At 35.7% G+C, this 15613-nt stretch overlaps 1 protein-coding gene across 2 annotated transcripts in view; it reads left to right on the top strand.

Annotated features, from left to right (window-relative positions):
- Positions 1-15613, top strand: part of LOC125259541 (teashirt homolog 2) — a 175333-nt gene that overhangs the window by 16031 nt on the left and 143689 nt on the right. The window contains exons 3-5 of one of the 2 annotated variants that reach the window (XM_048177213.1): positions 1512-1631; positions 9496-9537; positions 10204-10260. The gene's annotated coding sequence lies outside the window, so the exon portion shown is untranslated. The remainder of the gene's footprint in view (positions 1-1511; positions 1632-9495; positions 9538-10203; positions 10261-15613) is intronic. The other variant, XM_048177212.1, reaches the window with a different exon arrangement.

Below are 15613 nucleotides of genomic sequence, written 5' to 3'. Positions count from 1 at the left end.
TTGTGGATGTTCTCCCTTAAGCTGTTAGACAAACCATAACAATGAGACACATCATAGTGTGGTTTTACTTATTCCCATTAAATTGAAACAGGTGTTACAAGACCATTTCAGCCTTGAGATTCACGTTAAGTTGGTTTTGTAATGTGGTGGTTTAGCAGTAGCGGTGTAAATACTTTAATGGTGCTTTTCTGTGATAGAATAATGTCTGATGATCTCATAAGAAGTGCTGCAATGACGATAGAAAATAATACAGTGTTGAAACGAAATGCGGGCGAGTCGCTGCTGACAAAAATTGAATTTTAGGGTCAACTATTCCTTTAAGCTGTGGACATCATTAGAAAGGTTTGTCATTCACATACCACTGATAATCTGTTAGTCTGCATAAATAACCAGTTGCTTAAGATGGAAAGTCCTCTTCTGTCCGAGCTTAGTCATGCATAGTCAAAGCTTTCAGTGATTCTTGAGAGTATGGGATGAAACGGCCCACAATCTTATACCTGCCAGTAGTATTATCTTTATATTGCAATTAAAATTACGTTAAAATACATTATTAATTTAAAGTTTTTGGGTATATCTATATCTATACATCTCTCTCTCTCTCTCTCTCTCTCTCTATATATATATATATATATATAAATTACATTTTATTTATATATATATATATATATATATATATATATATACAGACACACACACACACACACACACACACATATATATATATATATATATATATATATATATATATATATATATATATAAATAATGACAGATTATTGGGATCACAATACTTTTTAAAATAGCAACATTTCCACTTTAATTTGATTGTCTTATTTATGAAAAAATATCTTAAAATACAATATTATTTAAATATCAATTATGTATATTATTATATTTCAACTATTTCTCAATTTATTTAAATGATGTATTTTTAAAAATATTTTTATGACAATAAAAATTTTATGATAACTGACAATTATTTTTGTTATATATATATATATATATATATATATATATATATATATATGAATAAAGAAAACAAAGATGCAATTAATAAAATGACCTTGAAAAAATAGAAACCTTGAAATTATATATTTTTAAAATGATATGTATTAATTATAATATGTGTGCTAAATGTCACAATGCAAAACTATGGCAACTGATATATATATATATATATATATATATATATATATATATATATATATATATATATATATATATATACATATTATAAATTGTTAAGAATAGTTAAAAGTACTTACTTAACATTCTTTATGCAAAACACACATATATATGGAGAGAGAAACAAGAATATATTGACTTCTAACATCTATTCAATGATTTACTCATCTAACCCAGTAATGTACTGTCATTGAATTATTTGCATTTGGGGTCTTTTCTCAGCAGATATTGATATAAATGCAATAAATTTGGATTAATTAATCACCATATGAAATGAATGTTTTTTCACCCATCGGCTGATAACCCCAAACTTTGAATGTTTTCAGGTTTGCAGTCAGATTTGTCCCAGTGCTCAAGAATCACTGCTTTATGAGGTCTACTTTTAAAATCTTCCAAGTTAACAAATCCCCAAGAAGCAGATATTGAGCTGAAGCATGAGAGAGCAGGTAGGTCTAGTGTGTCCTTCAAACCTTAGTTTGTTCTTTCTGCCTGCAGAAATGAGTGGAATCGCCCAAAGTAGGTCAGTCCTCAGTCTCTTGGGTCAAACACACCTTCTTATCTGCGGAATATGCGCTCGACATGATACGTCAGTTGTGACAGCGTTCTGCTGGTGGACAAACCTCCGTGTGGTGGTCTGAAACCTCGAGGTCTGGCGGGTCAGGGTTCGAGATCAGAACGCCTCCGCTGTTGGTCATCAGAGGGATAAGAAGGCAACCTGTCACAGCCACATGGGCAAGTGAGAATAGCTGAAAGGCTTTGCTTGGGATTCTGGGATTGAGATACATGGATGAAGTCGCTTTTGCGAATTATTCTCAAAGATGTTGAGCACGCAGTGCGGTCCCTGCAAATTTCCCAGAATAAAGCTGTCATTGAATCCTTGTCATCGCTGTCACATGACCAGAGTCTGCAGATGCTTAGTCAATTAATTGGCTGGTAAATTAATTTTCTATGCATGCCATATGTTTAAAGTTGTCATTTAAAGGAAACAAATCATTAAAAAGAAGTGTTGATACTGGTTTCACATGCAAACAGTTAGCAAATCAGAACTGAGGTCTTTAAAGCCTTAAAGGTACAGTAGCAAAAACAGCCTGTTTGACCCACTCAACTGTTGCTCCGTCATGCCAGAATTTCATTAGAAAGTAAGTATGTACTTGCATTTGCTTTTACTTGTGAACAGTATGTCTTGGGTCTATGTGTCAGAGAACGGGTGGAAAATGGCAAATTATGCCTGTTTTAAAGAAAATAAAGCCTTTATAGGAGTATTATGATTTTTGCTTTGTGACAAAAAAATCATGACAATCAGTTGTCATAGTTTTGCATTGTGACATTTAGCACAGATATTATAATTAATTCATATAACTTTTGAAAAAAATATAATTTCAAACAAATTGCACATTTTAAAGTAGTGTGATAGGTTTTATTGCACTGAATTTAATTTGTCATTTTATTAATTGCCTTTGTTTTCTTTATGCATTTTTTTTAATACATTATTAAATAAATTGTGAATTAGTTGATTGATTAATCGCATCCAAAATAAAAGTTTGTGTTTACATAATATATGTGTGCGTGCTGTGTATATTTATTATGTATATATTTCAGAAATATATGTAAGCAATAAGGTACGAGAGGCTGTGCTGTATCGTGAATAAGTCACAAGCACTCCTTCAGCTGTGACTTATTCACGATACAGCACTAGCGTCGAGTACCTTATTGCTTTTATAAAACGGTACCACACAATACAAATATTAAAGCCAGAAATATGTATCAATGCAACTTTCATGAAGTAAACTTTTTCTAAAACTGACAAATGCTTTGACTAGCACTGTCAGTCACGGGAAAACCCTGCAACTGTTAAAAGGACAAAGATAATACATCAGACATTTAAACAGATTTTTTATTATGAACATAGGACTGACCTGAAGGAAAATGATCAATCTGAATGCAGGTAATAAACTTGTTCAATTGATCTTTTTCTCACAATACTCTTCTACATAATACAGTAAGCTTCAATGAACAATATCAATTGAGAACGAACAGTATACGTTGCTAAGAGTGGTTGATACACCGTATCATGAATAAAACACAGCTATTGACCAATCAGTATCAAGGACAGTGGATAGTTTTATATATAAATTGTTTTAATATATATACATGCATGTGTCTGTGTATTTATATGTACATAATAAATATACACAGTACGCACACATATATTATGTAAATACAAACTTTTATTTGGGATGCAATTAATCACTTTTAATCGTTTGACAGCACTAAATAAAAGTTTTATATATCTTTTGACTTTTTTCTTTCGATTTTGAGGTGAAATATGACACCAATGACACATTTCTTTGTGAGATTCACCCTCACATATACCTACATACTCATTGTCATGAAAAGGCCAGTGTCACTCACAACCTTCTTTTTTGACACCCTTAAAGAGTTTGTAAAGTGCCTGTGGCCAGGAAATGTCCGCTTTAGCTGAAACAGTAGCCCAGACTTGCATAACAACCCTGCTTCCCTCTCGCTCGTCACCATCAGAACACAACGAGCTCCTCTGACATGAGAAGTGGAGCTTTTTTCAGGTTAGACCTAGTTCCCATCAGCATCGCTCTCCACTCAGGAATGTTCCGCAAAGACAGCCTCATGGGAAGTGTGAGGTGGTAAATTTTGCATAAGTCTGACACACACACACACACACATACACGTGTTTTAAATAAGAGACCGTCTGTCATCGAGTTTTCCAGGTGGACGTGCACTCTTTCTGTCCATCCTAAATGTAGCTGATAAGTCACCTTGCATCTCATATAGCAGTCGTTCTTTGTTAGCCGACCGCGTCAATGTTAACGCTCACTGCGGCCCACTGCGGGATCTCATGTGGTATCTTCACTGCATCTGGCCTGATGAAAACACATTACTGACAGAATTAATTGAGGAACACTGATCCCTCTGTGGCTTCTCTTTGCAAATCATTGGGTAGATATGCCTCCCAAGTTTGTGTGCCATCAGTTTATGGGTTTCTTACGAGATGCAGGTAGCATATGTGAGCAGTCACACAAGCTCCTATAGAGCCACGGGGCACCAATAAAAGCAGCCTATCAGAGACTATCAGCCTTTGTGTCATTCTGATTTACGAGTATGCTTTGTGGCAAAAGGGGCTTCTTGTTTTGCTGACGGCTGGATTTCATATGGTGGTCTTGTTTTTTGTCGCAATATTTTTAGTCTTGCTGAGATGCTTTGACCATTTCATGTGATCTGTATGTTATTAAACTCTTCAAAATCTACCAGGACTTTAAGATAACATGAAATCAAAAATTGTCCAATTCATATTATTAAAGGTACACTATATAACTTTTGGCCCTCTAGCTGTTAAAAAACAACAAAGCATTGCATTTTCATTGTATTGTCTATGAAAAACAGCCAGAACACGGTACTCACAATCTCACTAAGAATGCTTAAATACACAATATATGTTTACGCTTATTTTCGTCAGCCGGAATGAATCAGATCGGATTCCCGATTCTAAATGTGCTGCTTATATTTACCCTAAACTTTGCAATTAGATACACATATTCATTTACATGTGCATTACATATATTCTGAACAAAACCTGTGCTGTTGCTGCGTTTTTTGCCTTGGTGACATACAGTATCTAAAATAAAGCTGAAGTATATGTCAGAAAAGCTTTTTTTCCTCCTCCACTGACCTATTCATAAGACGTGACGCCCACTAAATAAAATTATGCACATTCGTAAGACATAAAATGTATATAAATATATGCATCACATCATGTTTTTTAACTCTATTAAGAAAATAGTCAGTTTCAAACATTTATAGGCTTAATTTTTTCCTATTCAGTTGGGTCGATGAGGTGTTTACATGAAAGCATTTCAATCCGATTGAGCCATCAATCTGGTTATTAACGGATTAGTTGTCTGCATGTAAATGTAGCTATTGATAAAGCACCAAATGCACTTACTTTGCTTTTCAATTTGTTGTACTGTAGTGTCAAATCTTTCTTTCTTTTTTTTGTCATAATGTGAAAAAGAGAGAAAGAAATACCAAATTGTCCAATGCATTTATTGACTCAAATCACTTGAATGCACACTGCTTCTTATTTACAATTTCCAATAAATTGAAGCATTAAAATATCAATGGCTACTTTTTTTTTTTACAATCCAATCAAATCTCAATGGTCCTGCCCTGTATTATTTTACGGCATATTACACTCTAAAACATGCTGGGTTAAAAACAACCCAGAAACAACACTGGGTTAAAAATGGACAAACCCAGCAATTGGGTTGTTTTAGCCCAGCAGTTGGGTTAAATGTTTGCACAACCTTCTGGGTAGTTTTATTTAACTCAACTATCAATTTAGAGTGTACAGTAGCCTTTGCATTCCTGAAATACAAACAGCACCTCATTGTATTCTTCCCATTTAATTTTATTTGCAAGGCTAGGCTTATGTATTTACCTTGTTAACTTATACCGCACAGCTGGATATGACATAAATATGGTAAATTGCACATTTTTAAATGTATTAACCTGAATGTGCGTTTTCAGCATCTCAGGTACATGAAATATCATCAAGCATCACGTCCTCCCTAAATTGCCATTCTAGCACAACAGTTAGATATTTGGTGAAATGGAGGTATACAAAACGAATGCAAGGGAATTTATAATTGAGGTTTTATAGGCTTAATTTCAGGACTTGTACTGCTTGATTATATGTATCCGAGCTCTGATACGACTTCATTGAAATTTACAACAAGTAATCTTCTACCATATGGACTCACCAAATGGAGATCACAGACTGGCAAAAGCAATCAGCTTTTTAATTAACAGAATTAACAGTGCGATGTTAAACTATAATGACAGCAATAAAAACACTTGATGGAACAATGGCAGCCGACAGAAGCTCATTCATAACTGTTATTTTCATTTTAGGGGGAGAGTGACAATGGATCCGAGCAGACGCTTTGCCCGCAACACTCACCCGTGAGCCGCGAGCTCATATTGACATTGTACACGAGAGCTGTAAAACTAGGATCAAGGAACACTGGGTTGTTCAAGCTGGTGCTGCTTTGCTTTGGCGCTTCTTTGCTGTAATCCTTCTCAGTGTACAAACACGCGTTTGAAGCGTTTCTCAGCTGCCGCTGTGACTGATTACTGCTCACAGATTATTAGAAATGTTCAATTGCATTTCTTAAAGATGTTAAGAATACATAGAATTAATATTTGGGACCAAAGACATAATTCCTCAGACCACTTGAGATAAGTTATTTATGAGGAAATGAGGGAATGATTAAGTTTATTTTAATGGTAATTTAATAATCAAATTTATTAAATAATATCAGTTACTTGCAAAGATTTTCACAGTATTGTTTCAAAGCAGCTTTACAGAGATCCATCCATCCATCCTAGTAAATTATGGAGTTAAGTATCCATCCAGTTACTGTAGTTAACTATCCATCTATCCACAGTAATTAACTATCCATCCAGTTACTGTAGTTAACTATCCATCCAGTTACTGTAGTTAACTATCCATCTATCCACAGTAATTAACTATCCATCCAGTTACTGTAGTTAACTATCCATCCAGTTAGCGTAGTTAACTGTCCATCCAGTTATTGTTGTTAACTATCCATCCAGTTACTGTAGTTAACTATCCATCCTGTTACCGTAGTTAACTATCCATCCATCCACTGTAGTCAACTATCCATCCAGTTACCGTAGTTAACTATCCATCCAGTTACCATAGTTATCTATCCATCCAGTTACCGTAGTTAACTATCCATCCAGTTACCATAGTTATCTATCCATCCAGTTACCGTAATTAACTATCCATCCAGTTACCATAGTTATCTATCCATCCAGTTACCGTAGTTAACTATCCATCCAGTTACCATAGTTATCTATCCATCCAGTTACCGTAGTTAACTATCCATCCAGTTACTGTAGTTAACTATCCATCCAGTTACCATAGTTATCTATCCATCCAGTTACCGTAGTTAACTATCCATCCAGTTACCATAGTTATCTATCCATCCAGTTACCGTAGTTAACTATTCATCCAGTTACTGTAGTTAACTATCCATCCAGTTACTGTAGTTACTATCCATCCTGTTACTGCAGTTAACTATCCATCCTGTTATTGTAGTTAACTATCCATCCAGTTACTGTAGTTACTATCCATCCTCTTACTGCAGTCAACTATCCATCCAGTTACCGTAGTTAACTATTCATCCAGTTACTGTAGTTAACTATCCATCCAGTTACCATAGTTATCTATCCATCCAGTTACTGTAGTTAACTATTCATCCAGTTACTGTAGTTAACTATCCATCCAGTTACTGTAGTTAACTATCTGTCCTGTTACTGTAGCTAGCTATCCATCCATCCACTGTAGTTAACTGGATGGACTATGTAGTTAACTTAACTATCCATCCAGTTACTGCAGTTAACTATCCATCCTGTTATTGTAGTTAACTATCCATCCTGTTACTGCAGTTAACTATCCATCCTGTTATTGTGGTTAACTATCCATCCTGTTACTGTATATAGCTATCCATCCAGTTACTGTAGTTAACTATCCATCCAGTTACTGTAGTTAACTATCCACCCTGTTACTGTAGTTAACTATCTATAATGTTACTGTAGTTTACTCTCCATCCAGTTACTGCAGTTAATTATCCATCCTGTTACTGCAGTTAACTATCCATCCTGTTACTGTAGTTAACTATCCATCCTGTTACTACAGTTAACTATCCATCCTGTTACTACAGTTAACTATCCATCCTGTTACTGTAGATAATTATCCATTGTAAGGCATTTGTTTTTGTGTTTTATATGAAATTTTCTATTGAACAGGGAAAACTCCCTCTTTTACTCAAGGACAATAAGTCATTTTTCAGTCTTTAGGGATGAGAAGTGTCATAGGGATTGGGGAATCTTCCTATTATAAGGCTTCTGTGTTGGTTTTATTGTGCTGCACAGGTTTGAAAAGCATCAGCACAGCTCATAGATCAAGGTCACATGATTCTTCTTAACAGCGTTAGTGTCATTGATCAATTAAGACGACACATTCTGATTGGTTGTGAGTAGTCATTGGAAGCTGACAGCGGTACATTGACCCTACAGCACATTACAGTCTTTTTCTCACTCGCTTTCACACACACACCCTTGTACGCACACAAAGGGTGATAAACCACGGTCGCTGACCGCCACAGTGCACAAAAAAAGTCAAATTATGAGAAATAATGAAAAGGCATCAATATGAATTCAGGGGAGACTCGTTTCATTCTGTTTTAGACAGCGCTTTTCAGCCTGTAATTTTCTGTAAATGTTAACATGGTCAGACCTACCTATTGATTCTATTATTTTTGACCTTGCATTAGTGTCGGCTAATCTCGCATGCCATAAAATTTCATTTTGTTGTGAAAAATACTCGCAGGCCCTCAGGGTGAGTTAGACACAGGCTGCGGCACCCTTGGGATTCATAAGTGCACACGCGGGTAAACAAACCATACAGCTAATGCTTCTTAGACGACTGAGCAGCACTGCAGGTTACATTTCTTCCTAAACCTTTTTTTTTTCTTCATCTTTTCAAAGTGACTTGATGTGTGGTGTGGTTGCACAGTCTCGTTCAAAGATAAATGCAAGCTTCCTCCAAAGAGATATTGTTTTTCCTCCTTTTTTTCGGTGCAAAAGGTGACGAGAGCAGTTATTAAAGAGAGTCCGATGCAATGCACATCTGCAGTGTGTGGTTTAGCAACCCTCTCGCTCTCTGAGGTCACGCGCATGAGGGCGCCACATTTTGCTTATTGCTTTCAAAGGGTAAATAAAGTTTTTTTTTGTGCATGTTGGAAACAGCTTACATTGCAAGAGTCACACAGAAAGGCCGCATGTATGTTCAGAATATAATAAAATCAGGGGCTTATACCTTTTTATGTGGCTTGCATTTATCTTTATGAGACATTTTGGCAAAGTTTTGTAGCATTTAGGGTATACAGTAAACACATAGCAAGACAGTAAAAGTTTTGTTAGAGCTACAATTATTTTCCAGCATTTGATTCTAATTCTAACAATGACAGCTATATTTTACCTTAGTCTGCTGTTATCTCTATATATTTTTATTTATTTATTTATTTATATTTATACTTTTGTCTCATTTAAACCATGTTTCCCCCTTGGGAATATTGTTTTAATTTGTAATTAATTTGCCTTTGTCCTCAACATCACTTTCCATCCTGTTAATGTTGTGTAGTATCATTTTAAAGTCAAATTCATTTCTTTATTGACATCTTTCTACAGGAAGTGACATAATTTTGGAGGGAATCAACAGCACAAACACCTGTAAGTATTATCAATGGCTTTGAGATGTTTTGTTGTGCTAGTCGTTTTGTCTCACTTACCTAAAATATCCCATCCAGTTCGATTGAGCTTTACATTACAAATAAATTACAAATAAATATAAGTTTGAAGTGTGCTTGAACAGAGCATATTTATGAAAGTGTAGTATACCATTTTATAGAGACACTGCCTTAAACACAAGTATATTTGTTTTTAAAACTAGACTTCAGAAGATACCAAACAATGTTTCACCAGAATCTGGGAAAATAAAAATTGTCATCACATTGATTTGGTCTGGAATTTCTCCAAAACTAGTAGATGAGAGCATATTATATAATCATATTATGTTATACCATTGTAGGCCAGTCACAACTCCTTGCATATTTAGCATAAGGCCATATTTGCTGGTTTCAAAGAGCTGTGTTGAAGTTTTTAGGACTTTAGGAAGCATAGTTTTCAATCTTTGAGACTCAAAAACATCAAATACCAAACATGCAATACCCATGGCACACATTATTTTTACATGAGCACTACAAAATCATTATTTAAATACTGAAATGTTCTGATCACAGAAAAATTACAGACATCTTTCATCTAAAAAATGCTTTAAAAAAAAAAAAGGGATTAGATGCAGTATTTTTTAAATACGGAAATATTCTCCTTAACCAGGCTGACCTGTTGAACCAGCAGTGGTATGGAACGGTCTGTGTAACGGGTGGATCTGAGGTAAGTCACATCAGTTTCTTTGCAGGTCAACCTGGAATTGGAGCAGAATGTCCTGGAATTAAATTTTATGTCCACGGGTTGTTTTTGTTTGACAGGTCATTCATTTTATGTTTTACAGGTTGTCTGTTGTGCTTTGTTTACACTGTGTTCTATTTCCAACTTGAATGTGTGACGTGTCGTATTAATGAATTCCCAATTCGGAAGTAGGAATTTCTCAGTTGCGCTTGAAGGCAGGTCAAGCGACAGCTCTCCAATGAAGTTAATTTTAGTTTTCAGGGTTGTATTTCAAATATTTTACACCAAAACTTATAGTAAACTGAAGTAAAGCTAAGGATTCAGCCTTCTTCAATTATTTGTTACATAGGCTGCTATGCGTGCATAAATCATATTGGTTGTGTAAAAGTGATGCAGATTTGTTTATTTGTTTGGCTACTTCCATATATATCTTTCCCCAACTTGAATGAGTTACTTGTCGCAATAATCAATTTTTAGTTTATCATCGCGTAAACGATTGGCCCTCTGGCTTGTCAATCACTGCCGTGACGTTCCTTGTGAGAGACGTGCGCGGATTGGCCCTCTGGCTTGTCAATCACTGCCGTGACGTTCCTTGTGAGAGACGAGCGCGGCTGCGCGCTCCAGTAACTTTCCACACTCTACAGGCGCCACATGCAATGTTTTTGTCAGGAGACAGGAGTAACAACTGCAGATTATGAGTTACCTGCGGTGAGTCCGACATAATGAATCCAAAAAACACGACACAGCGAATGCCGGTGGTAAACACTCGTGTTCCAATACGAGTGTTTACGAGTTTTGGGAGGCGTTCCTTTGAAATGTGTTGTGAAGGAGGGGGGTTGTTCTTACGCATGCGCTCATTTCAAAAACTCAGTAACAGTCTTTGGATTCTCAGTCGACGAAAAAATCCTCTCTATCACCTTAAATACCAGGTGGAAACAGGGCCTAAGTAGTAGCTTACCAGGTACCAAACGGTTTTGCTACTGTTATCTCACATTTCCAAGTGAAAAAAGATTATTGTCTGATCTCAGTCAGGACTGTGTATGTTTCAACTGTTTCAAACTGCAACTTTCATATTTTCGTTGGATTTAGTTAATGTTACTTGATTAACTCGGATGCGATGCTACAGCAGCATTGATGCTGAAACGCTCATGGCTGACTGGGTGCCAAAGATCTGCTGCATGTGAAACTCTTCAACCGTTCCATCACTGGATTCACGTTTTCTGCATGTCACTTTGCTTAATAATCTCCTAACAATCCTTCAACTTGGCTGCACATTCCGGAATCCTCAAAGCATGAAAACAGCTGGCTTCCAACAGCCCGACTGTCAGGGTCTCCTTCGCTGTCCGTGATGGAAATATCAAACCAGTGAGCCGGAAGTGGACATCTCAATCTAAGTCCTTCTCACCATCCACCACCACACACATCCTCCACATAATTCATGCGCTGTGAGCTTTCACTTCAACCTTTTATTTTTTTGTCTTTCTGTTTCCCATTTTGCTCTGTTTGTTTAAAGTCGGGTGCACACTATATGATTTTTTTGGGGCTGTTATTTTGACAAATTTCAGCCTTAATATCAGTCAATTTTAATGTTTGATTATTTTAGGAATCTTTGACAGTGGCCGAGAGTGCTCAATATGCTGAAACTGAAAGAAAACACATGCAAATAGAAAAAAAACACCAGCAAATTAAGAAAACATCATCAGCAGTTTGACAACACATGTATTGCAAATACTCACAATGCAACCAAATACAGAAACAAACAAAAATCTTTCAAGGGAGCCCCAACAAGTGACAAACCTGACTGGGACATGCTTATTGTTCATTGTCTTCTCGTCAGTGTTGTTGTCGATGACCTGAAAGGACTGTTTTTGTTTATTTTAACGTCCTGATCGTATGTGCATTTGTGCATTTACAGCATGTTTCTGTATTTGGTTGGGTTATGACTATTTGCAGCTCATTTCTGTATTTGTTTGGGTTGTGAGTATTTGTAGCTCATTTCTGTATTTGGTTGGGTTGTGAGTATTTGTAGCTCATTTCTGTATTTGGTTGGGTTGTGAGTATTTGTAGTGTGTTTCTGTATTTGGTTGTGTTGTGAGTATTTGCAGCTCATTTCTGTATTTGGTTGTGTTGTGAGTATTTGTAGTGTGTTTCTGTATTTGGTTGGGTTATGAGTATTTGCAGCTCATTTCTGTATTTGGTTGGGTTGTGAGTATTTGTAGCTCATTTCTGTATTTGGTTGGGTTGTGAGTATTTGTAGCTCATTTCTGTATTTGGTTGTGTTGTGAGTATTTGTAGCTCATTTCTGTATTTGTTTGGGTTGTGAGTATTTTCAGTGTGTTTCTATATTTGGTTGTGTTGTGAGTATTTGTAGCTCATTTCTGTATTTGGTTGGGTTGTGAGTATTTGTAGCTCATTTCTGTATTTGGTTGGGTTGTGAGTATTTGCAGCGCATTTCTGTATTTGGTTAGGTTGTGAGTATTTGTAGCTCATTTCTGTATTTGGTTGGGTTGTGAGTATTTTCAGTGTGTTTCTATATTTGGTTGTGTTGTGAGTATTTGTAGCTCATTTCTGTATTTGGTTGGGTTGTGAGTATTTGTAGCTCATTTCTGTATTTGGTTGGGTTGTAAGTATTTGTAGCTCATTTCTGTATTTGGTTGGATTGTGAGTATTTGTAGCTCATTTCTGTATTTGGTTGTGTTGTGAGTATTTGTAGCTCATTTCTGTATTTGGTTGGGTTGTGAGTATTTTCAGTGTGTTTCTATATTTGGTTGTGTTGTGAGTATTTGTAGCTCATTTCTGTATTTGGTTGGGTTGTGAGTATTTGCAGTGCGTTTCTGTATTTGGTTGTGTTGTGAGTATTTGCAGCTCATTTCTGTATTTGGTTGTGTTGTGAGTATTTGTAGTGTGTTTCTGTATTTGGTTGGGTTATGAGTATTTGCAGCTCATTTCTGTATTTGGTTGGGTTGTGAGTATTTGTAGCTCATTTCTGTATTTGGTTGGGTTGTGAGTATTTGTAGCTCATTTCTGTATTTGGTTGTGTTGTGAGTATTTGTAGCTCATTTCTGTATTTGTTTGGGTTGTGAGTATTTTCAGTGTGTTTCTATATTTGGTTGTGTTGTGAGTATTTGTAGCTCATTTCTGTATTTGGTTGGGTTGTGAGTATTTGTAGCTCATTTCTGTATTTGGTTGGGTTGTGAGTATTTGCAGCGCATTTCTGTATTTGGTTAGGTTGTGAGTATTTGTAGCTCATTTCTGTATTTGGTTGGGTTGTGAGTATTTTCAGTGTGTTTCTATATTTGGTTGTGTTGTGAGTATTTGTAGCTCATTTCTGTATTTGGTTGGGTTGTGAGTATTTGTAGCTCATTTCTGTATTTGGTTGGGTTGTAAGTATTTGTAGCTCATTTCTGTATTTGGTTGGATTGTGAGTATTTGTAGCTCATTTCTGTATTTGGTTGTGTTGTGAGTATTTGTAGCTCATTTCTGTATTTGGTTGGGTTGTGAGTATTTTCAGTGTGTTTCTATATTTGGTTGTGTTGTGAGTATTTGTAGCTCATTTCTGTATTTGGTTGGGTTGTGAGTATTTGTAGCTCATTTCTGTATTTGGTTGGGTTGTGAGTATTTGCAGTTTGTTTCTGTATTTGGTTGGGTTGTGAGTATTTGCAGTTCGTTTCTGTATTTGGTTAGGTTGTGAGTATTTGCAGTGCGTTTCTGTATTTGGTTGTGTTGTGAGTATTTGTAGCTCATTTCTGTATTTGGTTGGGTTGTGAGTGTGCAGTGTGTTTCTGTATTTGGTTGGGTTGTGAGTATTTGTAGTGTGTTTCTGTATTTGGTTGTGTTGTGAGTATTTGCAGTGTGTTTCTGTATTTGGTTGTGTTGTGAGTATTTGTAGCTCATTTCTGTATTTGGTTGTGTTGTGAGTATTTGCAGCTCATTTCTGTATTTGGTTGTGTTGTGAGTATTTGTAGTGTGTTTCTGTATTTGGTTGGGTTGTGAGTATTTGCAGCTCATTTCTGTATTTGGTTGGGTTGTGAGTATTTGTAGCTCATTTCTGTATTTGGTTGGGTTGTGAGTATTTGTAGCTCATTTCTGTATTTGGTTGTATTGTGAGTATTTGCAGTTTGTTTCTGTATTTGGTTGTGTTGTGAGTATTTGTAGCTCATTTCTGTATTTGGTTGGGTTGTGAGTATTTGCAGCATGTTTCTGTAATCAGTTGCATTGTGAATATTTGCAGCGTGTTTGCAGCACATGTGTTGTCAAACTGATGAAGACGTTTTTTTAATTTGCCAGTGTTTTTTCTATTTGGCATGTGTTTTTTTCAGTTGCAGCGTATTGAGCTCTCTTGGCCACTGATTTTCACACCAAGAACGATAACTATAACAATAACTATATTAGTGTCCACACTAAATATTGTTCTATTTATTCCAAGCGTGTGCTGCAGTTTTGTTTTCTGCCGCTTTAAATGCACAAGCTCTTCAAAGCAGGAAGGATTCTGATTGGCTGTCAATGATTTTAGCATTCATCAGCTGGAAAAAAAAAAATGTTGTAAAAGTGATTCCAACGATATTGTTTTTATGTTCCGTTATTGTTATAGTTGTGATGTGGAATCTGCTATACTTCTACATTTAAAATTATTTTTAAAAATATATCTTTATCGTTATCGTCTTTGGTGTGAATAGTCCTTTAGTATCTCCAGAGTATCTGAGCTGGGTGATATGATGATATATAATGATGATGAACTCATTCTCCGAATTTTGATTTAGCTGTACTGTATATGTCAGTGCCACAGTTTTGAGTTTTATTTTTCAGTATTGACTGACAGACTGTACATTTTGCCATATGTATTTCCTGTATCGATATAGCAGTTTTCTTGTGAGTGAAAGTAAACAATTCTCAGAAAGCTTCAATGAAGATATGATTTGGATGTCTTAAGTGAAAAGAGTCAATTTTGGCTAGAAGACATTTTTGTGAGTAAGGAATTTCAGTTAGTAGCTTCTCTGATTTCAGTTACTATAATGTGATGGCATTCCTTACTATGGTTGAAAATTACTTATATTGTGGTAAATATATATATATTTTTTTTTTGTATGATAAACTATTTTGGTACTGTGTTTGGTCAACACTTGTTGTCTCATTGTCAAAAATCTGCATAATGAAGCTAAACTGAATTGAAAACTATTGTCAAAAAGACATTTGAAGAAAGGTGACTTGAGACAATGAGGTTATCACTATATTTTACTCATCATAAACCATATTATTAAATAGATAGCAATAGAAAGAAGCCGTTTCATCCCAGGTGGCCCAACAAATGCACAGAAAATGTCTTCACACGGTGCTTAGA

The sequence above is a fragment of the Megalobrama amblycephala genome, linkage group LG24, assembly GCF_018812025.1.
Source record: "Megalobrama amblycephala isolate DHTTF-2021 linkage group LG24, ASM1881202v1, whole genome shotgun sequence".
Taxonomy (NCBI): Eukaryota; Metazoa; Chordata; class Actinopteri; order Cypriniformes; family Xenocyprididae; genus Megalobrama; species Megalobrama amblycephala.
This window is presented reverse-complemented; position numbering and strand designations above follow the sequence as displayed.